Source organism: Dermacentor albipictus, chromosome 3 (genome assembly GCF_038994185.2).
Source record: "Dermacentor albipictus isolate Rhodes 1998 colony chromosome 3, USDA_Dalb.pri_finalv2, whole genome shotgun sequence".
NCBI lineage: Eukaryota > Metazoa > Arthropoda > Arachnida > Ixodida > Ixodidae > Dermacentor > Dermacentor albipictus.
The window spans coordinates 146,086,814-146,114,381 of NC_091823.1; the positions used below are offsets into that span (position 1 = coordinate 146,086,814).

General features: G+C 45.4%; 1 protein-coding gene across 4 annotated transcripts in view; it reads right to left on the reverse strand.

Moving 5' to 3' along the window:
- The window catches only part of LOC135896665 (NLR family CARD domain-containing protein 3-like), a 117,613-nt gene extending 94,336 nt beyond the window's left edge, over window positions 1–23,277 (reverse strand). The window contains exon 1 of one of the 4 annotated variants that reach the window (XM_070536133.1): window positions 23,138–23,277. The gene's annotated coding sequence lies outside the window, so the exon portion shown is untranslated. Of the gene's footprint in view, window positions 1–7,653; window positions 7,903–23,137 lie in introns of those variants that run through there. The other 3 variants (XM_070536136.1, XM_070536134.1, XM_070536132.1) reach the window with 3 other exon arrangements.
- Between the last annotated feature and the right edge of the window lie 4,291 nt (window positions 23,278–27,568).

Consider the following 27,568-nt stretch of genomic DNA (forward strand, 5'->3'; position numbering starts at 1 on the left):
CTTTTTGCTGTGCTCTCGCCCATTGTTTCTTCAGTTCGGCTCCTGGTTGGGATAAGTATTGGGAAACATGCCTAGATACTTTGTTTCAGGGGTTGACCACCAAAGTCGAAAGTAGTAGTCTGGCATTTTATCCCATTCACCTCCCATGCCAGAATTCATAACTGTTCTCCCAATTTATTTGCGCCCTGTTGTATTCGCAGAAGGTTTGAACTACCTCTACGGCCTGACAAATATCTCTATTTGAACAAAATATGGCGATGTCATCGACATACGCCAAAAGTCTTACATGTGTTGACTGTAACCTGACGCCAGTTATACGTTCATTATTCTCGATGGCATTGTACAGAGGCTCAAGGTTGGCCGCGAACAGCCGGCGCGACAGTGGACAGTCGTGCCTAACAAAAGCCCGCACTTGCTGTCAGTCAGGTCGACGTTTAAAGGGACCTGACTGACAGTTAGCAGTTAGCATACGCCATTCTGACACCGTCTCTTATTACGTTTCCTACGTTGGAATGCTCGAATATGGCGAAGAGAGGATTGTAGGAAACACGGTTGAAGGTCTTAGCGAGATCTAATTGCACCATAGTCACTCCGTGCCCAAATACACCGCTACATGTAGCACATTTCGAGCTACGTGTAAGTTTGTGGCGATGCTTCAAACCTTTATACCACAGGTCTGAAGCGTGCCAACCAGCCTCCTTATCAGAACTGGCAATCGTTTGGCCAACAGCTTCATAAATATTGTAACGTAGGAAGACGCAGTCGAAAATCTATATGGAAGTATATTTACAAGAAATACGCCGCACTTAGCCAAGAGGCAACAGCCCGCGCTAGCCTCTAATCGTCGTCGTCGTCTTCACCCTACTCGCCTCTTTGTCATCGCGAATACTTATCCGTAGCACTACCAACGGCGGCAAAAGCGCCATTCCGGAGCGACTAAACACCGGACTCGGAAGCAGTGTAGTAGGCCTTGAGCCTACTGACGTGTACATCACTAGATGCCAGGGTAATGGACGAGGTTGAACGCACAGGAGGAATTTCCCACGTCACAGGCGTCAGCTGGTGCAGCACGTGGTAGGACCCTGTGTATCGTGAAAGCGGCTTCTCTGAACGTCAGACGTGACGAGAGGGCGACCACAGGAGCATGAGCGCACCACGTGAAAACTGTACGTCACGGGGGCGGGCGTTGTACTGACGCTGCTCAGTGGTTTGCGAGGCCGTCAGTCGACTACGGGCAAGCTGGCGTGCATGGTAGTCGAGGGCAATGGCGTCGCGCGCATACTTCCTTGTTGAGATCGTAGCAGAAGGAAGTGCCGTGTCAAGGGGCAATGTCGGTTCGCGACCTTACGGTACATAAAATGGAGAAAATCCAGCGGCGTCATGCCGGGAAGAATTATGTGCAAATGTGACGTAAGGAAGGGCAATGTCCCAGTCGTGGTGGTCCTTGGAAACGTACTTGGGCAGCAGTGAAGAGTATGGTTTAACCGCTCTGTCAGGCCATTGGTTGGAAGATGGTATGGAGCAGGAACGCACAATTTCGGCGATATCTTTCGAGAGGAAGTTACGACCATGGTCAGTAAGCAGCTGTCGCAGGGCGCCATGAAGCAAGATAATGTCACGCCAAAGAAAGTCCGCGACGTCAGTGGCGAAACTGGCAGAGAGAGCCCGCGTGATAGCGTATCGGGTGGCGCAATCAATTGCGACTGCTACCCATTTATTCCCAGAGGACGACGTGGGAAAGGGACCGAGGAGGTCTAATCCAACACGAAAGAACGGTTTCACAGGGACGGTGATCGGTTGGAGATGACCGGCAGGTGGCACCTGAGGTGTTTTCCGACGCTGGCAGGGATCACAGGCAGCAACATGGCGTCGGACGGAGAGAGCAAGACCAGGCCAATAGAAGCGGCGGCGAACGCGGTCGTACGTACGGGTTACGCCAAGATGTCGTGCAGTGGGTGCGTCATGCATCTCAAAGAGCACAGTCTGTCGTAGATGTTTTGGCACGACAAGAAGATCAGACCAGTCAGGGAGGAAGTTCCTTCGGTACAGAATGCGGCCCTGGACGATATATCGGTGAACGGATGCGACGGTTGGTGTAGAGCGCAGACGCTCGATGAATGCTCGCAGCGATAGGTCTCGGTACTGCTCATCGGCGATGTTAGCGAAGGCAGCACATGCGTGCCAACCAGCCTCTTTATCAGACCCGGCAATCGTTTGGCCAACAGCTTCATAAGTATATTACAGTCGACGTTGGTAAGGCTTATCGGGCGATAAGACCCCACTAACGGAAGGGTTTTCAAGTGCCTCAGTTCTTGGGATGAGGACGATCTGCTAAGTTGTGAAGCACAGTGGTTTATCTTTTTGCTGATACGATTCGGCGATAACTGTGCACAATCTAGGCTAATATTGTTTTAATGTTTTAAAAAAATGCCTACTCCTAGGCCGTCAGGGCCAGCTGCCTTGCCAACAGGTAGTGCATCTTTTGCGTCCTCCATTTCTTTTCTGGAAATTGGCAGTTCCAGAAGCGTCCTTCATCCAGCTTAGGCACTAACAACAAATTCTGCTTTAAAGCCCCCTATAATGGTGTGTGGTTGACCGAGCAATTCATTCAAATATTCCACAACGACGAAGTCGATAACATCACCGCACGTCGAACCGTCATGCCCGCTTCCTATTTGTCGTATTTCCTTATTAGAAGCGTATCGTTTGTTAGTCCGATAACTCACGTTTTGTGGGCTCTTACCCGGCCCGCAGCTTCTCGGCCCGTGCACGAGTAACCGCCACTGTGTACTTGTCTGCATCAATCTTTCCAACTGAATTGTTATGCTTAGTAATTTGTTGGTATAAGTACCTGGTTCGGAGCATTCTATACACGTAAAAAACTCCAAGTTGCTCTCAAGGGAAGGTTTGTCATGAACGAACCTTTCTCGAGGAAATGTCATGAACATACAATGCAGACCGACCACTGTCGGTCTGCATCGGTTGTTCACGACATTATTCCTTTGCAGACACTCTCGATTCATCATACGGGCCCTATGAAGCGGGACTTTATATGCCTGAAGAAGTAGGCACAGCGCAAAGCGTGAGGCAATCACAAACTTCCCCTCCCTCCGGAGGAGGAGGATGGAAGGGGTGAGATTGCGCGTCCACTCGCCTCTGCGCCTCTGCGCCAGTTCAGGCCGGGCAATCAGATGGCGAGGCCCTACTTTATTCGTTTTGCCGAAGAGCAGGCTGCGTAGAAGAAACATCAGCGGGCCATGCATAGTGCACTCGGGTGAAGAATAGGAGGCGTTTGATGAACGTTGCCGGGAAATCGCCCGAGAAGGGGCTCGTCGTCGACGTGCCGACCTCGTCGTGAGGTAGCGAGAAGCCGAGGCGCTACGACAACGAAGAATCCCGAGCTTCGCTTGCACCCTTGTTCACAGTACTCAAGTGGCAGCCAATTTTTTTTAAACTGATAGATTTGTCATAGGGTATAACGCCATTCTGACACGACGTCATAGAAGCTTTAGACATACTTTAATGATATGCCCTAGTTCTTTGTGGCCCTATACACCTCGCATCCATCCTCTTCCTTTCAGGAGTATCGGACATCGCCTTCGTGGTCTTGAGATCGCTATGTCGAGGTCCCAAAGTTTAAATTCTCCAGAATTGATGTGTGCGAACATGCAAACAGTTTTCGAACAGTGTACTTCATAATCGGAAACATTTCACAGGATTGATGTTGTGACCAACGCGTTACCTAAGCGTAAATATTGCATCAGATTACAGAACGCCTATAGGTTAAAAATGTACAGAAATGTGCACATTTGATGTAGTTCTATATTATATATTTACCGTATCGCTTAACCTTCGCTGGATATAGAATAAAATAAGTGCGTTAGATCTGCATAGTTTTGATGGATGGCAAACACGGTCGTTATCAGCCTTTTGTGCCACTGTTTTGTTGGTTGTGCTGATGGAGAATAGACGCAAGTGGATGTGATCAGAGGATACTAAGGTGTAGCGCTAGAATAGTTGGAATTGCATAACTAATGCTTTCGTAGCGCATTAGACATTAACAACATAATGCATACATACAGCGCTGTGTGTGCATCTTGTCCGTAAATACTGCTCTGGAAACACAGAGCACTACAAGACTCAAAGAAGTCCCACTTTAGTTATGGATACGTTAACAAAAAACCGGTACATATAACCTGTAGGTGTTTGCATTCTGCAATTGGTATCGCAGGTTGTCTGCCTCTTAAATTTGATATGGTAAATTTGGTTGGGGTAAATCATCACTTCATTTAGTGCATTCTTGACACGGATATTGCACGAGACTGAGGTCTATCCTGAGGAACGATGCTGCGTGAAAAAACAATTCACCGACGATTACGGTACTGCCTAACTTGAAATTTGAGCACAGCTCTATAGTGTTATTTCGCGATATGTTGAGGCAGAATTTGAGAGTGACATGTAGTAAAGTCGTCGATCGTATAAAGTCATCTGCGGGTCAAGCGCGTCCATTTTTATACATCACTCGTCGAAGGTTCCATTGTAATCGCTCGTGCCCCATGGCTTCTATAAAGTACTACACAAGTGGCGTCGCGCAAACAAGCAGCTTACAAAACAATCGCAAACTATGATAATCGAAAAAAGCACCAATGAGACCAAACCGAGCAAACCAAGCAAGCTCTAGCGACAACTGACGCGAGCAGACGATAGTAGGATACTAGACTGGTCCAGCTGAGACCATTTACGAGGACGCATCGAGCGGTTGAGTGTGGGTGCACATGACAGTTGCTGGCATCTTTCATATCACACTACGGGTTCCCTTTTCCATCTTTCGCTGCAGTGCTCATTGCAGGAACGTGGGCCTAAGAGCTGGGCTGTAAAGCAAGAGCACATATATTGCCTCCCGAATTAGTCGACATTCGATATAAAAAAAAACGCAGCGGTGCGTAAAGGAACCATGAAAGTCTGCTGCACCGTTCGCTCTAGTGCGCCAAAGTTCTGTGCAAGTCTCCACGATATGCACTGAGGCAATGGAACTACATAAAGCGGTGGCTTATTGCATAACCGGGAAACAGAAAAGATCGCAGTTTCGCCCGTAAGGCAAATAATCGATTGCGATTGCAAATAAGTAGTTTTATCGGCCGTATAAACTTGCAGACATAGGCAAGCGTACTAAATTAACAAGTATGGTGTCACGCGCTCGAGCAAACATCTCACTCGATCACCGCGGAAACTAGTTGTCGAAACGCTGGCGTGAGGGAACGCGGCAGAAGCAGCGAGCGAAGTCACATTCGTGCTCTATTTCTTTAACGCAAAATGAGCGCCGAGAACACACAGTACTCCCAAAGCTATGAGCCACCGACGCAGATCGCTCTTGAGATACGGCCGTGCGGCCACGTGCACCGCCACAAGCGTTGTTGCAGTCGGAAGCGAATGCCGCTTGCCTTCCCTTCCTTCCCCCGCTCCCTCGCAACGTTGGGTCCCTCGCGCGCGCCGCAAGCCTGCACGCTTCTTTCTGGCTTTCCTCTCTCGGTTGAGGAGCGATCGTCGGCTATCCTTGCATGATTTTACTCGCAAATAAGCGTAGTACGCACGGCGACTGGCACTCTCGGACTTCATACGGGACCTCAGTGACGCCGACTGCGACGGCAGAACGGCGCTTGGAGCTGCTCAATCTGTCTGGTGACAATGCAACATAAGTGGTGCAACAACGTGCTGCACCGCTTACTGTGCTTCGGCAACCCGAGTTCACAGGACGCACACGATGACTTTCGCGGCGATGGGTGCGATGCCGTACGCGTTCTGCGACTGCGTGTTGTGCAGCACTTCGGCAAAGTTCTCTGTCACTGCGAAAGCGTCTGATTCGGGGATTAATTTTTAAATGTTCTGGAACTAGACCACTGGTCCGCGTCTAAGCGCAATGGGGAACAGTCCAGAATACGTATGGTGTGCGCATATTACGTCAAGGATTCCATTGCGTCTAAGGCCTTTTGTAAACGATGGCAGAGTACTATGAGCTACGAGTCACTCCAAATGCAAAGTTTTATTGATCAGTGTGACCTGCGTAAATCAAAGCAATATGAGCTACAGATAAATTATGCATTTGGCACATTGTCTAGGCGGGTAGGAGTCAGACAAAGTGAGAAGTTCATTTGATTGCAGAATGTGAGCTGATATCAACGACGTGTGCTAAGTTAAAAAAGGCCCGAGTAGATCTGGATGCTCGGCTCACGACTAAGGTCCGTGAAATGCGGCGGTCTTTTCCTCTACATTTGTCGATTTGCTTTTTCCTTAGTTGGCGAGCACAAACCTATGCTTTCTGCGCGAATAAAATAACAAGAACATCACGTCGGGATTATCAAGGCATCCTGGCATCCCCAAAACAAGGCGAGACAAGAGCGTTTCGCTAAAAAAAGCACACTGCGATTTTACTTTTTCAGTGGTTTGTACAGCAGATAACAAATGTCTACGGACCACACCAGATCATGCCAAACTAGGGTGACTGGATTGTTTCCTCTTCGCCGCTGCGCAGTCAGTTGGGGACACACATCGAAGAGGCCCTTGCCGCTTTTACTTGGTCGGCTCGACCATCTCCTCCATTACCGCAGTCTCTACGCACCGCGACTAGGTCAGAGCTTGTATATGTGACTTTGTATCAAGCTTACTTATCGAGTTATTGTCAGAGTAATATATTATATAGCAACAACTAGAATTCTCACGGAATGCCAGCATTTTCCAACACTGCATCTCCTTCCAGAATATCCTGCGAGGGTCTCTTAGGGGTTTAATAAGTTCTGATAAGTGTTATCAGCCCGGCAGCATTTGGGTGGTATGAGTAATATCATTTCCATTGATACTGCTTTTAAGAGAGAAACGCGTCGCCATGGTTGTCGAAGAATTCGTCGCGTAATCAAGAGAAATATAAAATAAATATTATGACAACAAGAGGCATTTGCAGCCTAGCTTGCTGGTGCACCAGAATTTTCGCGGAGGGGCCGCTTCACGAGTACGCACACGTGTTCACTAAACTTTTTGGGTAGACTGCCCATAAACCGAGCCGAAAAACTGAGGCACGTAAAAACTGTCATATAAGTCCCGTAATGAGAATGCTTTGTTTCATCTCATAGAGTCTGAACTCTGTTACTGGCTGCTGGCCCTAATTGCGCCTCACAGAGCAGCCGTAACGGTAACAGACAAATCGCTACGGCATTCATTACGGGGGCGATACCTGTAGCAGACGCGAAAAATTTTTTTCGGACGCTTTGTGCAGGCGCCATAGGCAGCGTTCTCAGCTAAAAAAAAAAGCCCAATATATTCGCTTGCTGGATGTCGATAGGTTCTCGCAGGGCAAGTTGATGTGCCGTACTTTACCAAGACGTCCAGCTCATTCTACGCATCGCTTACATAGTCATTTGTACCAAATATAAATAAATGGGTGTCGCTAAGAATGTAAACATATCTTCGGCTGCCCTTCGGCTAAAACCGTCCCTCTATTTTTCTTGACAAAGAAAGAAGACCGCTGTCGCTACGCATGTTACGCTTCAAACCAAGAAAGATAACATATATTTTAGCATACTTGCAACAAAGCAAGCGCCCACAGAATAACTCCAGCGAATATTCTGTCCGCTTCTCAGAAATACTAGAACTTCGGCTCACCTCTTGAGGATGATGAGAGCGCGAATTTCTTGACACGTCGTGCCGAGAATCCGCACCAGATCCTGCGTAGCTATCCAATGCGGCTGGACTACGAAGCACCACTCTACAATCGCAGCGCTATTCAAGACTAAAATAACCGCAAACACCCATCGGCCTAATGGAATGCCGCTAGTCTTGGATTGAATTGGCTTTCTAAGTTCCAGTGGCCACTAACGAAAATATTTTCGTGACATTCATGTTCAGGTGTTTCTTGTTGTCAAAATCACAAGCATAATTCGTATTGCTGCTGTAAAGCTGTTAGCGTGTTACGTAGCAGTATTATTACTTTTCTATATTACAATAACCACATGCTTGAGGACCTTGATGATCCTGCTAAAACACTATGAATTGGTGGTATCAGCAGAGGCTCTGTTGTCGACACGTGTTAAAAAACACTTTTTTTACGCTTTCATCAAGATCACGAAACGTGACGTGAGCTGTGGGCTTCTTCTAGTAAAACATTTTTCTGTTCCTTGGCAGCTATACAGCGGCGTTTGCGCTTAAAAAACAAGAACAGCGGTAGCGTGCAGAATACCGTTTAACGCACCTGCCATTCCCCGTATATGTAGTGGTGGTCCGAGATTGCCGCCACGTCAGCTTGTTGATTTGCTGAAGGAATATTACGTCAGGAGTGTCACAGAAATGGACGCATCGTAAATGTTAATATGACGTGGTGTTACGTTGCATTAGGCTGCCATTGCACAGATTTTCTGATGGATTAGGTACATATATGCTGATGAGCTACTTTATGCAATGGCGGCCGAAAGGCATCTGTATCGACGCATTTTCCATGTCCTTTGGGACCATGAAAATCTTTTGCTCGTAATGCGTGTCCATAGTGTTTGCATCCCTCTCATGTGGTGTGGGCATTGTTGTTTTGAGCGATCACTTTAAAACTAAGATTTCTTTGCCTCTTCTCTCGTCTTTTAAACTGCTGCTGCTGCTGTCCATGTCTTGCGCTAGTGTCCAAGGTCATACCACCATTAGTAAGAACATGGCGCAGTGTGGCCAAGTATTGAAGCTAAACGGCGCAGGCTCGCAAAGGCTTGGAAGCGGCGCTGTATATGGTCCCGCAGGGCGAATATACAGGAACACTATCTGCTCGAGCGCCGGAGCACGCCATGCTTTTCATTTCATTTCATTTATTTGTTGTTTGAGACATACAGCTGTCTCAGGTGTTGCAGAAAAAGGCAGTATTCTTGCCTGACAAAGGCTGCAGCACCCAAAGCATGTTGACACTCTGAAGCAAACAACAGCACAACAAGTTAGAATTTTCGAAATATGATAACATATCAAAAGCGATTAACAATTCGAATCTCAATCAGTACATGTTAACAAGGAAAACAAAACAATGATATTGTGGTACATAAGGAAGTTATACAATAAAGTAGTGAAGAAAATACGTTTTAACAGATTTCTTGAACCTCAAGCTTGATTTCAAGGTTTGTAATTGTTCCAGGATAGTGGGATTATTGTTTAGTAAGGTTGATATTTGAAAGTGTAATGCCTGTTTCCCGTAGTTCGTGCGAGTAAGCGGTATAGAGATTGGGTCATGTCTGAGATTATACGGAGTTTCTTCGGTGGCGAAGGCCTGATTAAATTGTACGTGATCAGGTTGACCGAGACGGAACGCCTCGAGCGATAGCTTGTGCAAAAATAGGCGATCTATATGGAGTATGCCAAGCTTATCAAAAAACGGTTTAGTGTGTGCAAGAACAGGTAGGTTACAAACTGCACTTACGGCTCTTTTTTGCAGCCTATATAGTGACATAAGGTTAGTTTTGGTAGTAGTTCCCCAGACCAGAAGGGAATAGTGTAGACGAGAGTGTATTAGTGTGTAATATAGCTGTTTCTTTAAGTTCATTGGAATAAGATGCTTTAACCTGTTAATCATTCCCGTCGCTCTACGAATGTCGGCTCTGAGGGTCTCCACATGAATGGACCAATACAGGTTTTCGTTAAACCATACGCCTAAAAATTTTACGAACTTCGTATTTTCTATAATGCGCCCCCAAAATTTAACTCGTAGTGACCCGTCAGCTGCTTGGAGGGAACAAACATTGGGAAAGAAAAACGCGTTTTTTAATTCAAACCAGACGCAGTTAGATTCATTCAACGAAAATAAAATTCCCAGACAATTTTATACATTCTTGACGAGTGAAGAAAATACAAGTTTAATTGTATCATTATTAATAAATGAATTTCTTTTGAGCGCCCATCGCTACAGGAGGCGTTGACGCCACTATCACTCGCAATGCAATGCACGTCTTGAAATTGGCAGAAAGGCGCACTCGTATCACCTGTTGAAATACGCCCCCCTCACAGTTTGTGCTTTCTTGCTTGTCAAAGTTTGTCTGAATATGGTGACGTGGGTAGCTTTATTGCTTCTTAATCTGTTCAGTCAAATGTAGTGAGTTACGGCCGCCAGATAATTGTGTAGTTGTTTTCGTGCAACCGCGCTGGCCGACGGGCTTGGCATCCAACAATATCATCAGCACTCTACACCTAAAGCTTTCGTCGGCCTCCAAAGGAAGTATGTTTTGTGCAGGAATGCGATTTCGACAACCGTACGGCTGGCCTTTTCCTACATCGCTTTCCACGCTGAAAGCTCGAAACGCCCATCAAGTCGAATGGTAGGCCATTTGAATATACAGCTCCAAAGGAAGAACAACAAAAATAATTTAGCCCCTTCGAAAACAAAATGACGTGACTTCGGCTTTTAACGGACATGGCATCACATTATTTTTTCTTCCGCCGGAAGTGTTCCCACCACATACAGATGGCGCTAAGCCCCATGGACCGCCGATGGACCACCATGTTTTGAACGTATATGCTCCTATGGAAGCTTCGCTACCAGGTACGTTTACCTTGCTCTCCGTCCCAACTCTTTATTTTTTCTTTTTTTGGAGCAAAAATGTATTCATTTGTCCTGTAAAGGTAGTAGTCCAAGATTCAATCCCGAGGCCAGGATGAATATTCTTGGAACTGTGCAGCTTTATTTGTAAAAAAATGGGTTTCCTAGTAGCTCTAGGTTACTTTCAGGTGGATAACGCAATACGGCCCTTCCATGAAACTTCTCCCGCCTCCCTTGCTGATTTCCACAGAAGAGTGCATTTGCTCATACTGTCTACTCATCAAACTGTTCAGTAGTGGTAGTTCACCAGACAGTGCATTGAATGGGCTGGATGGAAAGTATGGGACCATTGTGAACACATTTGTTTTAGGTGCTTTGTAATATTTCCGGCTGCAAGGTCCTTTTGCTAACACAATAACTTCTCAGATGCTTCAGGGCCTGCATGTCGAAAGCTGCATTGATTGTTTGAGCTAAACATAAAAATTGGAGGTGCACCATAACATGGCAATCTGGAAACGCAATCAGCATGACTTTTTTTATTTAACCTTTTCACTTCAGCTTGGTGTAGTTGTAAGTTCTTCTCTTTGCTGATGATAACTCTTTACCAAAATGTATTCTGTAAACTTAATCCTTCCAGTGAATGCAACAGTGTTCATGCTCAAACCTTTACACATGAATCATCAGTTTTGACATTATTTTGTTGCAAACGTTCCTTTTGCAAGCGTTATGTCATTATCTGGTGAACATACAACTTTCCACAAATCAAGTGCTTCTGCCATCATTCTAGCAGTCAATCGGCAGTCACGCAACGCAAGAGAGCGTACAGAACCAATGTTTCCATTTCGCATGAGGAGGAGGGAAATCCATACCTTGCATCGTCCTAGGGTCTTGAAAGCCTTCCCCCCAAAATACTGGACTCCCTTCAACACAGTCCTTTCCTTCGCGGCGCCATTTCATTGCACGTCTTGCAACTTTTGATGAATTGTTTCTCCATACGTGGCCAATTTTGCAAGTAACTTGATATTCATGCTTTGGTTCCATCTGATCTTCAAGGTCAATTTCAACAACAAAAAAAAGTGAGTTGGGCAAAGAAGCGCACAAACAAAACTCTTGATTGTCACTGCGCTTGAGCTCGTACTAGAGGTCCACAGGAAGTTTTTGAGTGGAGAGAAAAGGAGCATGATGCCACAATATATGAGCATGGTGCCACTATTAAATCATGTGTTACTGGACTATCACGTTTTCGTGGCTTTGTCGCTGGCTCACTGCAAAACATTTTGTGATGGCAACGCAAAGCACAACACAAAAAAAGTTAAACACATAAATTTCGTAAAGTCCTTACATTTCGATTTTGTTATCAGCCAATTCCGATGTGAACATTACGACTGCATTGCAGCGTGTCAAGACTCGCATTATATGAGAAGCAGACTTAAGCAATGCCCAAGCGGCATTAGCAAAATCGCCTTTGTTATGAACAGCTCGCTGGCAAGCTTGTTTTTATAAAGACTGTCAGAGTGATGGTTTGTTGGCCGTTAATGCAAGCCGAAAGGAGGATTGAGTGCACGAAGTGTGTACATAGACCCTAAATGTTTGCCAATGTGAAGAAGTGTGACCAGGCACAGAAATATCTCAAGGAAATCCCTGCTAAAAGAATGAAACGTTTTAGCTCTCTAGCATTTAGTTTGCTTGTATACATTGCTACAGGGGGAAGGACATGGTGCTAGAATATGTATGGTTGAAGGCACCATACGAGGAGGATAAAACGTTTCCAGGAATTAGACCATGACATGTGACAGTGTGCATATTATGGTGTACTTGCAAGCCTGTACATTGTCTTTGTATAACAGTGTTTTATTGTCATATTTATTAAATGGTAAATTTGTTCCATGTTGTGTTATAGCAATGTGGATTGAGTGAACGTTCACCTAATGATGATTTTGCTTTGAAACTCAGCCTGAATGAGATGTCGCTGTGTGCAGGGTTATGGAAACCCACTAATAATTTTTTAAATAATAATAATCTTAAAACACGTTTGCAAAAAGATTGTGCATGTTTTTAGTCCTCAGGGATATTTGCCCACAGACTTTCTTATCCGTTAATGTAGTTCATTGCAAATTCATGCAAGTGCCCTATTTACTTGTATATGGGTTGACTCCTATACATTGATTTCGTTGTAAAGAAATAATAAATTGACTAAATTGAACTCATATTTTTTTTAGGAGAACTATGAACTGCGATCATGACACCCCTTTCTTTACCTTAAGTTTGGTTTCTAAATCTTCGTAGTCAATGCCTTAAACTACATCCTTGTTGGGACTGCCAAAGAAGCAATCCTCATTGCATAGTTCGCAGGCATCGTCGACACCCCAAATAACGTACTCATTCTCATCGAGTTCATTGAATAGCAGCATTTCTTGAAGCCAGTCTGGATAATCTCCAGACAGACTTGATGGCCTACGCGTTGAAGAATCACCATTACCTCATGAATATTGCTAGATTTTTCACGAATATAGGCCGAGATTTTTTGCCATGAGTATGAGGCGATGAGCATAACACTAAAATATGAAAACACTAAACATTAGAAACAAATAACATTAGTCATATTCCTGAATCTATGGAAGCAATATAGATAGTTTCATTGCACTCTGCGGATTTGTCAATTACCGGATTCGTGTGCAAATCTTATACCCCATTTTTTTTACACCTGGGCGGCAGACAGCTAGTCCCAATAACGTTACAAGCCAAAATTTCACACTGATGTTACCAGTGGGCGCGGGTCGTAATGTGGATATGCCTCGCGTCCGTGTGCCATTGCAAGGTAACTATCTCATTCGTTTCACTCCCTCTTGCACCGTAAATAAAGAAATCAAAACTCCAAAAAGCAGTTGGATACACAGACTGTCGAAGTGTCCTGAAAGCCTTGATGTCAATCCGTAAGCATAAATATCCCGTATTTATTCAGCTCTATTCCGACCTGTGTAAAGCTTATCTAGCTAGCCATCATATCATTATATTCTGGGTACCGGGCCGTAGGGGAATCGAGGCTATGTCCTGGCAGACCAGATGGCCACATCAATCGCATCACATGCTGTTAATCCTACTGCTGCTGCTCCTGTCACAGAACTGAAGCCTTTCTTACGAAAGAAATTGCGAAACCACCGGCAACGCATGTAGGACACAGAAACAAATAATAAACTGCAGGCGATAAAGCCACGATTCAGTTTCTAGACCTGTGCAACGAAATTACGGCGAGCAGATGTCCTATTCTGTGTGCCTGCATTTCACGCCAAATGTGCATTGACTTTTCTAAAGTCGTGCATCGGACCATACAACGAGACAAGCCAAATCAACGCTCTGTCAGAAATTTGACAAACCACGCAGCGAGGTCCGATGAGCTGAAGCATTGTGGTGGTTCATATGTGCTGTCATGTAACAGAAAAGAATGTCAACATTTTATTTGCACTTGCGTCAAAGCATTCATGTCGCGACACTAAAACCAGAGAGGGGAATGACGTTCTCATTTATTTTTATACTTTGACTTTTATACGCGAAGACACATTGATTCTATACATTTTTTTTTTCTCGCTACCCGCGGGCTGCTGCAACCAGCCAGAGCGCAGGCGTTTTTCTCACGTTGCCCACGCCCACCGCGCGGCGCACTTCGGTGTGCGTTCATTTTTCTCTGGCCGAGATGATCTTTGTCTGGCAGAGGTTTGGATGCTTTCTGGCTAGCAGACAAGAAAAAGAAACAACGCGTTGTCGCTAGCTGCCATCACTCGGGGACTCGACGAAGTGCAACGCGTTCGCTTACGCGCAACCTCTGCGGAAAATTTTGTCCCGCCGGTGTAGGATACCGAGGAGCATGCGTATGGTTCACTGTGAACCAAGCATCTCACGCTTTCTTCGATATTCCTTCAGTAGCCACATTAGGTGCCGAAAGTAGGCATTCCATTGTGGCCGACATGCTTTCCCTACCGCTTTTTTTCATTTCCATGCACCGGCCTCACAAAAGAATAACATACATTCTTGCGGCGCAGCAAATTCTCGCATGGTGAAAGTTCGATTTTGGTACTTGTTCTTCTTCTGCGGAAAGTAGTGGGCCGCGGGACGCTTCAGTTGCCAGATACCTTGATTATATTACTGCTACTAGTTAGTTATATAGACACTATAGACACACATTAGTTATGTAGACACTCCAGGCGCGTTCTTGCCGTCGCTGTCACCCTCACGTTCCGTATAAAATCCAAGGGTGATAACATCGTGACCGCGCGCAGCGTGCCGTATGTGCGAGTGAAAGAATAGGGGGGGGGGGGGGGGGGGCGTGGCACGGGTGAGCCCACGATGGTGGCTCAGTTATGTGTGCGCAAGGGAGAAAAGCGAGGAGATATTCCCGGCTTCCTATCTTGCACGATACACTAGGGGGAGTAGAGAGAAAGGGTTCTGTGGTCTGTGAATTTGTGGATGCGCAACATTTTTATTTGCCTTGTTTGACGCAATATATAAAGTAACTTTTTCTTAAATTAGCGCATTAATAAAGACTTACACATATATTTAGATATCTTGTTGCGAAGTTTTGTATATACGCGCAGTGAACTTAGTTTCCAGTGACACTTTCTTGCCCTTTACGAAGCTGTATCTTCGCATTTGTATATTCCAGTCTATGTTCGGATTTCTAATGTACGAGGGCGAGTCAAATGAGAGTGAACCAAAATACCCCACGCAAGAATGGTTCAGTTCATTATGTGCGAAGTATGCGCGAAGCACTGAGGCATCTCTCATTCACAAAAGTGACACGCAGGTGTGAGGATAAAGGGTCTGTAATGCTCTCATACCGTGGGTTGAACATGGCTGCGGGACGTATTAGACTTTCAAAAAATTGAACAGCATTGTGTCGTGAAGATTTTGACAGCTGAAGATCTTTCCCATAAAGAAATTAGTCGCTGTATGGCTGCCGTGTACGTTGAACATTGCATTTAATTGGCCACTGTGAACCATTGTAACAAACGGTTCAAAGAAAGACGTGAAACTTGCAAAGACGATCCGAGACCGGGCCATAGCCACCGTGCTTTCACGCCCAGCAGAACTGCAAAGGCTGACTAGACAAGAACGGAGGATAAGTTCGGGTCACGCCATAATTCATGAACATCTCCGTTATCGGCTCTTCTGTGCGCGATGGACGGCCAGCACTTTGAACCACCGCCACAAGAACGACAGGTTTGGCCCTGCCTTGACTCATCTAATCCGGCATAACAATGAAGGTGACGACTTTTTTGTCTGCAATTGTGACCGGGGACAAAACATGGTGCCGCTACTACTAGCCTGAAGCAGGACGACAAAACTTACAGTGGAAACATTTGAATTCACCACCGCAAGGAAAGCAAAGGCAGTCATTTCTGCCGGAAATGTGTTGTTGACTTTTTTTTTATCGTCAGGGGCCATTATTGATCAAATTTCCTAAACCTGAAGAGTCTATTAATCGCTCACGATATTGCGAAACGTCGGATCGGCTGCATGCCGCAATAAAAAACAAATGACATCGAGAATTGAGGAATGGGGTCATCTTGATCCACGACAATGCCCGTCCCCCCTTTGGTGATTTGTTTAATACAAAACTGGCAAGGTTCAAATGAAAAACGCTGCAACGCCCTCGATACAGCCCAGACCTGTCACCTTGCAACTTCCACATTTTGGTGCATTTGAAAAAAAAAAGCAGGTCAAAGGAACTAGATTCGTGTCGGACGATGACGTGAAAAAGTGAGTTGTAAATTTTTTGAAACAGCGACCCAAGGCGTTTTTATCATACGGGAATCACGTGACAGGTTAGTCAGTGGGACAAGTGCCTAAAAACTCATGGAGACTACCTTTGAATAAAGTACCCCATCTGTATTATATTCGTAGTGGCTCACTTTCATTTGTATCGCCCTCGTAGATTTTGCAGAACTCCTGCTTTTTTATAAGTGCTTCCTGTCGCCACTATAATTTCGGTGCAATTTCTCACAATACACGACCGGTGCCAGTTACTCCTGCGCAATATATTGTAACAAAGGATAGCGTCATTGAGATTTTTCATGGTTGTTGCTTATGTACGAAAAATGTAAACAAGGTTCTTCAATGACAGAGAGAGAAATGCAAATGAGAGAAAGACAGGGAGGTTAGCAAAGCTGCACTACAATATTTGCCCTCAACTTGCTCAATACATGGCCTTGCATTTTCATATAAGTGGCATGCACTGCTTTGTTGGTTCCCAACTGATATAGTTCCAAATTTCGTGTGATACGTCCTTTACCTATTAAAAAGGCAGAAAACATGGAAGCATTGATATCAGCTATTTCGGGCACAATATTTTGAGACATGCTTGTATATTCGTTTATGAAAAAATACATATTTTACTTGTCTTGAGAGTGCGTAGCGTTCAATAATTCATTTGTAGCATTTTTTGGCAGTGGTAATTCAGTGAGATGTGTGGTGCGCGACATGGTGCGGTGATCGGGACGGTCAGGAGCAGACGACGCTGAGTGCACGCGCGCCGAGGTGGAAGAACGAAGACAACGACGCCGAAAAGCGTCCGGCGCGAGAACGCGCAGCGCATGAAAAACAACAAAGAGAAGAAAAGCAACCAAATAGAAAAGACCACGGGGCGTCAGGCAGCCAATCCGAGAATGCGAAATCGGCGAGACCAGAAGAAAAAGCGTGGTGCGCTGGCAGAACGGAAGGGACACGCAAGGAGACGCAGGGAAGACGCCAGGACAGTCCCAGGAAGCGACGGCAGGAGGAGGTCAACCACCGGAGAGGGCGTTCAAGACGGGCCGTCGGGTTCCGGACCCGAACCCACCAGGACTTCACCCGACCGGGGCCTCCTGCCATCCTGTTCCTGTGCGTCGCCCGTCTACCCGAGCGTGCCGTCACTTCCTCAACGCCGGTGAGCTTCTGCGCCAGTGCGCAGGACGAGAACAGTCGGGCTACGGGCCCGAGTTCTACGCCAGCTGCCCGTCCAAAACGCCACCCCGTCTGTCGTGCCGCTTGCTGCCTTAGGCCGGCGTTCGAGCTTCTGCGCCCGAGGGCCAGACGAGAGCAGTTGGGCTACGGGCCCGAGCTCTATGCCCATCTACCCGGCCAGAACGCCGCCGCCGTCTGCTCGTGCCACCAAGCCGCGCGCTTTACCTCGCCTAGCCAGAGCTGGCGCGCTCCGGTCGCCCGGTCGGTCAGCTTACGCCGCGACCTATGGTGAGACCGGCGCCACTCCTTTCGCCACCTTGTCGCCGTGTCGCAGCGTCGAGACTGCCCTCGTTGCAACCCGGACTCGCGCACTCGTTAACCTCATGCAAGCCCTATGTGTGTTCCTTGCCGCAATGTCTGCTTGAGTGTTTATTTTAGGCATGCTTTCTATTTCCTTCTATTTGCTTTATGCCTCTTTTTAGTTTGATTAAAAGTATTTGTGTGTGTGTTCAAACCAACGGCTTTGTCCTCGATTGGGTTCTCGGAGGCTCCGCCTTAGAGAACGAACCGAACCATTGAGTACACGAACCTTTGCCCCATATTAGGGTCATCACATGCAGCTATTATCAATGTATTTGATCGCTCGACAAATTCTATAAAGAGGAGGCCGAGCTTCAACGTGAACCTGCCCGATTAGATGCTTCTAAAAATAGTTTTCCTTGTGTATTGCGAGTGACGCCTGCCTTATGGTACGTCTACACTAGCGACAAAAACGCGCGCGACACAACGCGCGCGGCGAGCGGTGCTGTCGCGCGCGGCAAGATTCACGAAAAGCGGCAGCAACGCGCGGCAAACGCGCGAATGGGTGCGAGACCCATTTTTCGCGGCTGACGCGAAACGTCCACCAATCAGAAGCGAGCCGCTTTACGAGCCGCGCTGTTGTGGCGCCACCTGTCGCATAAGCAAAGAATCATAATCTATGGGCTCTGAGACTGAACAGTGACACGCGCGCCGTAAAATCTCAGAGGCCATTTCCAGTCAAGGGGGCTGTTTTTGTTAAGCCTTACTACACCGCCACTGAGGCGTCGACGAAGAATTCGCCTCGCAATGGAGGCGTTTTTGGAAACCGTTCGCGGATATGCGTACCTCTATGATAAATCGAGCGTCGGACAAGGAGCTGCGCGCCAACCGCTGGAACATTATGGACAGCAGTTTGGCATGACAGGTGAGTAATTGGTGAAGGTGGGGAAGCAGAGTGCGCGCCTGGCCCTCAGTGTCCCTGTACCGCACCCAAAACTTTCTCGTCCGCTGTCTGGCACGTCGGCGTCGCACAAGTAAAGAACAAACAAGTATTATAGTGTTCACAGTCACCAGAAGCTCCTCGTCCGTATCCGACATGCCTGAGCGTGGCCGGCAGTGGCGCAAAAAAAAACACAGACACTTCCGATGGAAGACGAAATGGGCAGAACGGAGAGCGCGTTGTCGCGAGAAGTATCGAATGGAACGAGACAACGCGGGACTCCACGGGCCGCTGCCGCGTGCCGCAAAACGCGACTGTGGACTTGCCCGCACGCGTCTGCCGCGCGGTCGCTTGCCGCGTGCGGCGTGTCGCGCGCGTTTTTGTCGCTAGTGTGGGCGTACCATTACGCACCTGTCACCACACTTCTTGATTAGGTTGGCTTCTCAAATGAGGCGGGTAGTTTTTATTTTTGTTTGTCCAGATTACACTTGTGCGTTCAAAAATGGGCTTGCAACTGCAAGCTGTGCAATGGGTGCTCAAATGTAATAGACCAGCGTTCTTCATTCTGAAAGAATGTTCTTGCAACCTTTTGTTTATACACCTGCCCGTTTGGCGGATGTAACAAGAGCCACATGAGAAGGTAATCTCGTACGCAACATTATTGCGGCAAGTCACGAATTCAGGTCTGTGCTTTACATGAATTGTGCGCAACTAAATCTGACACTTGTGCTCGTGCTTACACAGCCTGGCACAGAGTGGATAATTTCTTTGGAAATAGAAATAACTCTTGAAACCATAACGATTCCCGACGTTGTTTAGGCCATGTGCCAGCCTATGTATATAAGCAATAAGTGCTGGCCTTTTGCGATGACCAATGTCACTTCGATCGCTAGCTCTTTCTCTGCTTTTTAACAATTTCGCCAGTTTTTGCGCTGTGAGCCTGAATATGTGTTCAGGATAACCAGCTATGGTTAGCCTGGTGACTTGATCCATAGCCGCATCCAGCAAGCAGTGCTGACAAGATTTTGTTATGGCGAAACGGAGGCAACACAGGGCGATACCATATTTTACCAATTTGCTGTGTCACGAATTGCTTGTGCAAGGCATGGACGTGACATATGAACTCTTCTTCCTGGCTTCCACAGAATCTGCGGAACCGGCAGCTGAAATTGCACCCGCCGCAGTGGTATAGCGGCTATGGTACTGCGCTGCTGATTACGCGGTCGCAAACTCAAACGCGGGCTCTCATTTCGACGGAGGCCAAATGCACAAATGTCCTAGTCCTTCCATTAGGAGCAAGTTAACTGTCCTTTAGTGGCCAATACCCCCAAAATAGGAAAGATCATAACACTCTACGACAGAGGGGATTATGTCGCGTTCAATGAAAAGTTAACTCAGTTCAGTTACTCATTTCTTGAAACTTTCACTTGTCGTTCCGTTGAAGATAACTGGTTAATGTTTAAATCCACAATGCAAGAACTAACGAAAGCCCATATTCCTACCATCACTGTAACTGAACGGCCCTCATCCCCTTGGTTTAATAACACATTAAAACGCCTGAACAATAGAAAGAAAAGGCTTTATCGTATCGCCAAGCAATTTAACATGTCGCGCGCGTGGGAAAAGTACCGCTGCATTGACAAAATGTTTCAGTCACAAGCTAACAAAACTAAGCGATCATTCTTTTCAACCTCACTTCCTGATATGCTACGTAATAACCCTCGTCCATTCTGGAAGGTTGTCAATCCATGCCCAAAGAAATCGATAAATATACTTGACCAAAATGGCGTCCCTATACCTGATACCGAACTTGCAACAACACCTAATTCAACATTCTGTACAGTTTTTACAAAAGAAGCTGAAGGCAATCTTCCTTATTTCCCTAATCCTCAATATCCTCCCATGCCTGCCATCACGTTTGAACCTCATGGCATTTTCAGACTAATAGAATCTTTGAAGCTAACTTCTTCGGCTGGCATTGACGGAATTAACGCGAAAGTGCTTAAGAATACAAAATATGTCACTAGTGTCATCTTATCACACATTTTTCAACAGTCACTCTCGTCTGGAGTGGTGCCGCAGGACTGGAAGACAGGTAAGATCATTCCAGTCCCCAAAAAAGCTTCTTCAACGTCATGTCTTGACTACCGGCCTATTTCCATTACCAGCGTTTGTTCCAAACTGATGGAGCATGTGATCTTTTCCCACATCATGATACTTCTAATTTCTAACAACTTTTTTCATCCTAGTCAGCACGGATTTCTTAAGCATTTATCTTGCGAAACTCAACTTGCGCTCTTTATAAATAATATCAGTTCCCAATTAGACCTTAATGTACCCGTAGACTCATTGTTTTTAGACTTCGAGAAAGCTTTTGATAAGGTACCGCACAACCGTCTTTTCTTGAAACTTTCAGCCCTGAATCTCAATCCCTTAATTTATAATTGGTTGCGCAGCTTTCTGACCGGCCGACAACAGTTCGTTTTTGCAAATAACTTTTCATCCCCGCTGTCTCCTGTACTTTCTGGGGTTCCTCAAGGTTCTGTTCTTGGCCCCATCCTCTTTTTAATCTACATTAATGACCTTCCTAATGACATATCTTCTAACATACGCCTATTTGCGGACGACTGTGTTATTTACCGACCCATTAACAATAGCACAGATATCTTTGCCCTGCAGCATGACTTACAAACGGTTGAAAAATGGTGTAAGACATGGTTAATGTCATTAAATGTAAATAAAACCTCATTAATCTCTTTCAATCGTCGGCACTCTTATGTAGCACCCTCATATCTCTTAGGTAATTCAATAATATCATCTGTGACCTGTTATAAATACTTGGGGCTTATCTTAACTCAAGATCTTTCATGGTCCTCTCACATTGCTAAAATAACTAACGAGGCTAACCGCAGCTTAGGCTTCCTCCGGCGACATCTGAAATTTGCCCCTCCTCCAGTAAAAACTCTTGCCTACAAATCTGTGGTAAGGCCCAAACTTGAATACACATGCTCAATTTGGGACCCTCATCATGCTAATCTTTCTAACATGCTTGAATCTGTCCAAAACCGCGCAGCCTGATTCATTTTCCATGACTATTCTTCATATACAAGTGTCACAGCACTAAAATCTAATGCGAATCTTCCTAGACTACAAGCGAGACGTCAAGTGTCCAGGCTCATTCTATATCACAAGTTTTATCATGCTCCGATTGGTAACAGCGTCATATCACCAGCTCACCGCCATTCATCCCGGACCAATCATTCAAAGTTAGTGTACCCCCCGCATGCGCGCACATCATCCCATCTTCATTCGTTTTTTCCACGTACAGCGAGAGACTGGAATGATCTGCCTGAAGAAGCAGCGGACCACTCCAGTGTGACTGCCTTCAGGACTGCCATCGAACGCATTTTCCTTTGAAGCAGCACACCCCTCATGTAAAACCCCTCTCCAGGGGCATTTGAGGAATAAATAAATAAATAAATAAATAAACATTATTACATTGTCCCCCGATAGACAATGCCTCATAGCCTCATAGCCTCATAGACAAATCGTAGTTTGAGCATGTCAAAACCATAGAAATCCATTCAGCTGAAAGTGCAAACGTTTCCCGCCTCAAGACGTACTCTACTGCGTGATAACTACCGTAGAATGAACCGGGACGCTGCATTTGCTGTGGGGGTCCTGTGTCGGGCGATTTGTGTCATGGTGAAGATCATGACACTGGCTTGGCGCACACCCTGTGCGGGTGCTGTCATACTAACAGTATGTTTAAAAGTGTTTTGTTAATTATAATCTCCCCGTAACAATACACATGTCGGAAATGTGTTCTGGACACTCCCAGTTAAGAATGTGAAACGTGATTCCTCCCGAATGTTTTATTATCAACAGCACTATCTTCAACAGACAAATATCCCAATGATACTGAGCGTGGCACTGCACACGAAACTGCCGAACGACCGGTTTCAAAAAGAAAGCATTAAAAATATATCATTAAGAATTGCAATAGTGCGGAGTAACCATGTAGACTGCGGTTCACTGTTAAAGGTAAAACTACAATTTGTGATTGTTACTTTGCAGGAGCTAGATGCAAATTCTGGATGAATAAGCACCAATGCACTATACAGCCGCGTAGGAAGGTGCCAGCGCCAGCCACAACGCATCTGCAGCAAAGGAGTGCAATTGTACAACGCTAACGGGAAACATCCACACGGGATCTGATCATGTCCCTTTTTACCAATAGATTACACTGTACGCAATTATCATCGTAATCATTATTAATTATTCACTAGTCTTACGACGTGTGCAAACATGAGGCTAGAACGTTGTCATATGACTTCCCGTTCCCTCTACGTAAGAGTTCCGTCTCGGCATGCGCCCGACCGTCCAGGTTACCCAACGCGCAATTTATCGCTCACCCAAGGCGGCTAAGATGGCGGCTGACCAGCACACCTCGCCACAGAGCGCCGGCAGGAAGAGCAGGCCACCCATGCGGGTTCCGAAATGCTTCTGGAAAGGGTCCAGCATCGTCTTGTAGCCGGCTTTACGCATCTTCACCGCAAAGAGGTTGCCACCTGCGTCAGTATGCAGATGTGTTGTATGTGTGTGGGGTAGTATCGCCGCATATACGTATGCACATAGGTCTGGTGAAGGTGCAGATCCTAAGTTTCGGCGCTGAAATCCTAATGATCTGGAGGCGTTAGTTAGGTGACGCGATTATTCCATGAAAGTCTTTCTGCAAGGAGCACTCCTTAGTACTTATATTCAGTGTTGTGGTCAACTGTGTTAGAGGCCAATTAAGAAAAGTCATATATATATATATATATATATATATATATATATATATATATATATATATATATATATATATATATATATATATATATATATATATATTATCACTCCATCGCATCACCTTTATTTCAGCTAACGCCTTCAGACCATTAGGATTTCTGAGCCGCAACCTAACTGCGCCTTAACCCCTACGAAAACTAGCTTAAATAACTTTTCTACGGCTGCAAATTGAGTACGCCTCTTGTATATCGTTACTTCATCAAAATACGTTATCGAACTCCTGGAGAACATCCGGAATAGAGCGAGCCGTTTCATTTGAAAACGTTATAGTAACCAGCCAAATGCAACCCAAATAGAAGTCGAACTTTCGTTGCATCCACTAACCACTCAACGCGATATTTCCCTTCTATTATTGTTCTATAGATTCATTCACATAGTTCGCCTATCCTTATCCAACCTGAAGAAAGGATCCTCGATGTCACAACGGCTGAACAATCAGTTCAGCCACACTTGAATTTACAGCAACACACGCGCTTTCAATTTTTCAGCTTTTACCCCGTGCGGTCCGTTTAGGAAACGCTCTCCCAAATAACATCGCTTTCCAATTGATACATAGGGCATTTCACAATCTCATAATTAATCAGTATGCCGTTTCAACAATGAAACATGTCTTGCGTTCTTCTAATTTGTTGCATTTCTTACAGTATCTATTACTGTATACATGCAAAAACATTTATAATGCTCGTATGTTATGTTATTCTTTTTTGTTATTAGTCTTCATGCTGTATGCGCAATATCGTAATAATTTTCCGCTTTGTCTCCGCTATTCCTATACGAATGTGTTACTGTATTTTCCCCTTAGCACAAAGCCGTCTCGAAGGCTGTAAGGTACTTGTAAATAAATAAATAAATAAATTTCCGCGGGCGAGAAGACGACTGCAGCATTAAGCCGGCACCGATGAATAAGAGGTAGAGGTTGCTCTTCGTCGTCTTGGCGGTTCTTACGCCTGGGCTACTCGCGTTTCTGGTAAATATTTGTAAATGTAGTTTTCTTGTGCAACATTTTAAGTGCCGAGTACTTTAGAACCCGGGAAGTCGTCCGTAATATTCCGTTGGGTGTCGCGCACCAAGGCTGATACCGAAACTAGTTAAGAGAGGGCGCCACAGCATCTTGAGCGTCACGCACCCAGGCTGATACCGAAACGAATCAAGAGCCACAGCATCAGTCAGGAGCCACATCAGGCACAGCACCTAGGCTGATACCGAACCTAGTCAGGACAGGGCGCCACAACACCTAAACTGATAGCGATACTAGTCAGGAGAGGGCGCCACTGCACCTACGCTCGTACTGGAACTAGTCAAGAGAGGGCGCCACAGACTGTTGAGTGTCACGCACCCAGGCTGATGCCGAAACGAGTAGAGAGTATTCCACTGTGAGGTTAGAGGAAGGTGAAAAATCCCTGTCGTAGCGACAGTAGATAAAACGAACAGATTTCTTTTGTACGGACTCAATCGCGCTAATATCATTTTTTTATCGAAAGGGCTCCAAACTATATATGCATATTCAAAGATAGGGTGGATTAGGGTTTTGTATGCCACCAGTTTGCTTTCTTGAGGAGTCACACGAAGGGAGCGTTGGAAATGGCTGATATTTTCAATGAATTAGTATATATTACTTCAGCAGGCTTGCTCCAAGATATGTTGTGGGTGAATAAGAGTTCGTGGTACTTATATTCGGGTATTCTTGGTAGAAAGGAGTCATTGACAAAGTACGAAAGAAACGAAGGAGTTAACAGCCTAGTGAATGTGAATGTAACGGCTTTGGCGAAGTTCACACTCATCTGCCAGGTGTTACACTATCAGTAGAAGTGTAAGAATGCTAATTAAGAGCAGTATCATCTTGAGGGGAGTTAAAATTGCGGTAGAGGATGCAATCATCAGCATAGAGACGCATGTTAATTATGTTTTGTGGCAAGTCAGTTATGTAAAATAGCAACGGAATTGGACCGGGCACTGCACCTGCGGGGCGCCAGAGGAGACATAATCAATAGGCGGGTCAGAAGTATTGTAGCGTACACATTGGGAACAGTCGGACAGAAAACTAGCAATCCAGTCTACGCAGTTAGGATTATTTATGATGAGGCTGAGTTTAACTAGTAGATTATGCTGAACCACAGTGTCGGACACTTTGGACAGATCTATGAAAATTTCGTCAACCTGTGCACCATGGTCTTGTGCTTTCGCAATGTCATGCATGAATTCAACCAGATGAGTTACGGGTGCAAACACCACGACGAAAACCATGCTGGCAATCAATGAGTACGTTATTGGATTCTAGGCAATCTACGATATATTTGTAAATTATATGTTCGAGTAGTGTGCCAGAATTACAGGTTAGGCAGATTGGTCAGTAGCTAGTTGTCATCATCTTATTGCCAGATTTGTGAAAAGCTAGACATTTAACACGTCGCCACGAAGAAGGAACAAGGGCAGTTGCTAATGATTTGTTAAACATAACAGTGAGATAACTATTATACCAAAGGAAGTAAATAACAATGAAAGCATTACAAATGCCGCCATGTCCACAGGACCTTTTACTGTCGAGTTTACAGTAATACAGAGAGGTCACTAATTTTTGAAGCTATATAATATTGAAAAGCAGGGAGTTTCAGGTGGTCTTAAATCGAAACGAATTGAAAATAGTTGAAGGCAGATGCGATTTTATTGGAGTTACTAGAAGGCTTCCTAATAATTACAAAAGTAGTAATATAATTTGCGCAAGGCAAGATAGAGTGCAAAAATTTCTTGGAAATTGGTTTTTAGAAGTTGAGGAAATATAACTATGAAATATAAATCTTTGCCAGCTTTGAGTTTACCTCGAAGTTCCTGCTTCACTTCGTTAAACATTACAGTTTTAGCCGGATCACTACTCAGCTTTGAGCGACTTGGTCTCGTGACACATCGTGAAAAGTGCAAAGCACCTCTCGTCAGCCATGTTTCAGCTAAGTGTTTGTTTACTGCGTTTTAAGAGCGACAAAACGGTGAATGTGTGAGGGAATAAGGTTTTCGAAAACAGAAACTAAATGATTAACATCATCACCGACACTCATTGAAACTGTTATTGACATTTTCACTCAGGGTTTCAATAATGGAAACAATATTAAACGTTTGGAATCGAGGAGTGCAAAATGTGTGGCTTTTTTGCCAGCACAGCAATACAACCTGCAACTACCCGAAATGGCAAATATCTTTAGTCACTGCGCATTCAAAACTGCCATCCACGAGGCGTTGGCTGAGAAAGTCTAGATCTAGAAGGTCTTCACTTCTGGTGGGCTGGCTCTTGTTTAAGACCAGTCGACTGTGACAGCTCCCGAAAACTCCTTCGATGAGCGAAACTCATGACGAGGCAGGGCTAATGACGACCATTGATAAATCTGGAGCATTAAAATGCCCCATAAGCAGTATGTGTGAAGATAGGATGTTGCACTCGTGCGAAAACATATTCAGACTAGATAAGCCGCCATGAGGTGAACGGGGCAGCAATATAGGATGCCAATTATTACTGATCTATTTTCAAGGTATACGTTACGCCAAGCAGACCCTAATTTGATCAGAGCTTGGATTACATAATGGTCACATTTCAGGAAAAGGACTGCACCTACCTCCTCGGCCGTGTTGCCAGTCAACTCTAACAAAGTTGACATCAGGTGGTGCTATTTCATCATATATATCACCGTGTAGCCACGTCCCTGTGACGCCTATAATACAAGCATCGTGACAAGTAATGAGTGTGAAAAAGTGACTAAATTTGTTAAGCAAGCTCGTGGCATTGACTTTCAGAACTATAGGTTCAGAACTTGTAGTAAGATAATTTCATCTAGTTTTATGGGCGGGATTGTGTGCGGCAGCGCCTGACATGCAGTTGAATGCTTCGACAAGTTCATTGGTGTATTTATGCCAGTTATAGCATACGTTATCGACGAACCTATTATCAAAGCGTATCCTTACAGAAGGCCCATTGTAACGAAAGCATGTGGTACCATCCCATAGATGCT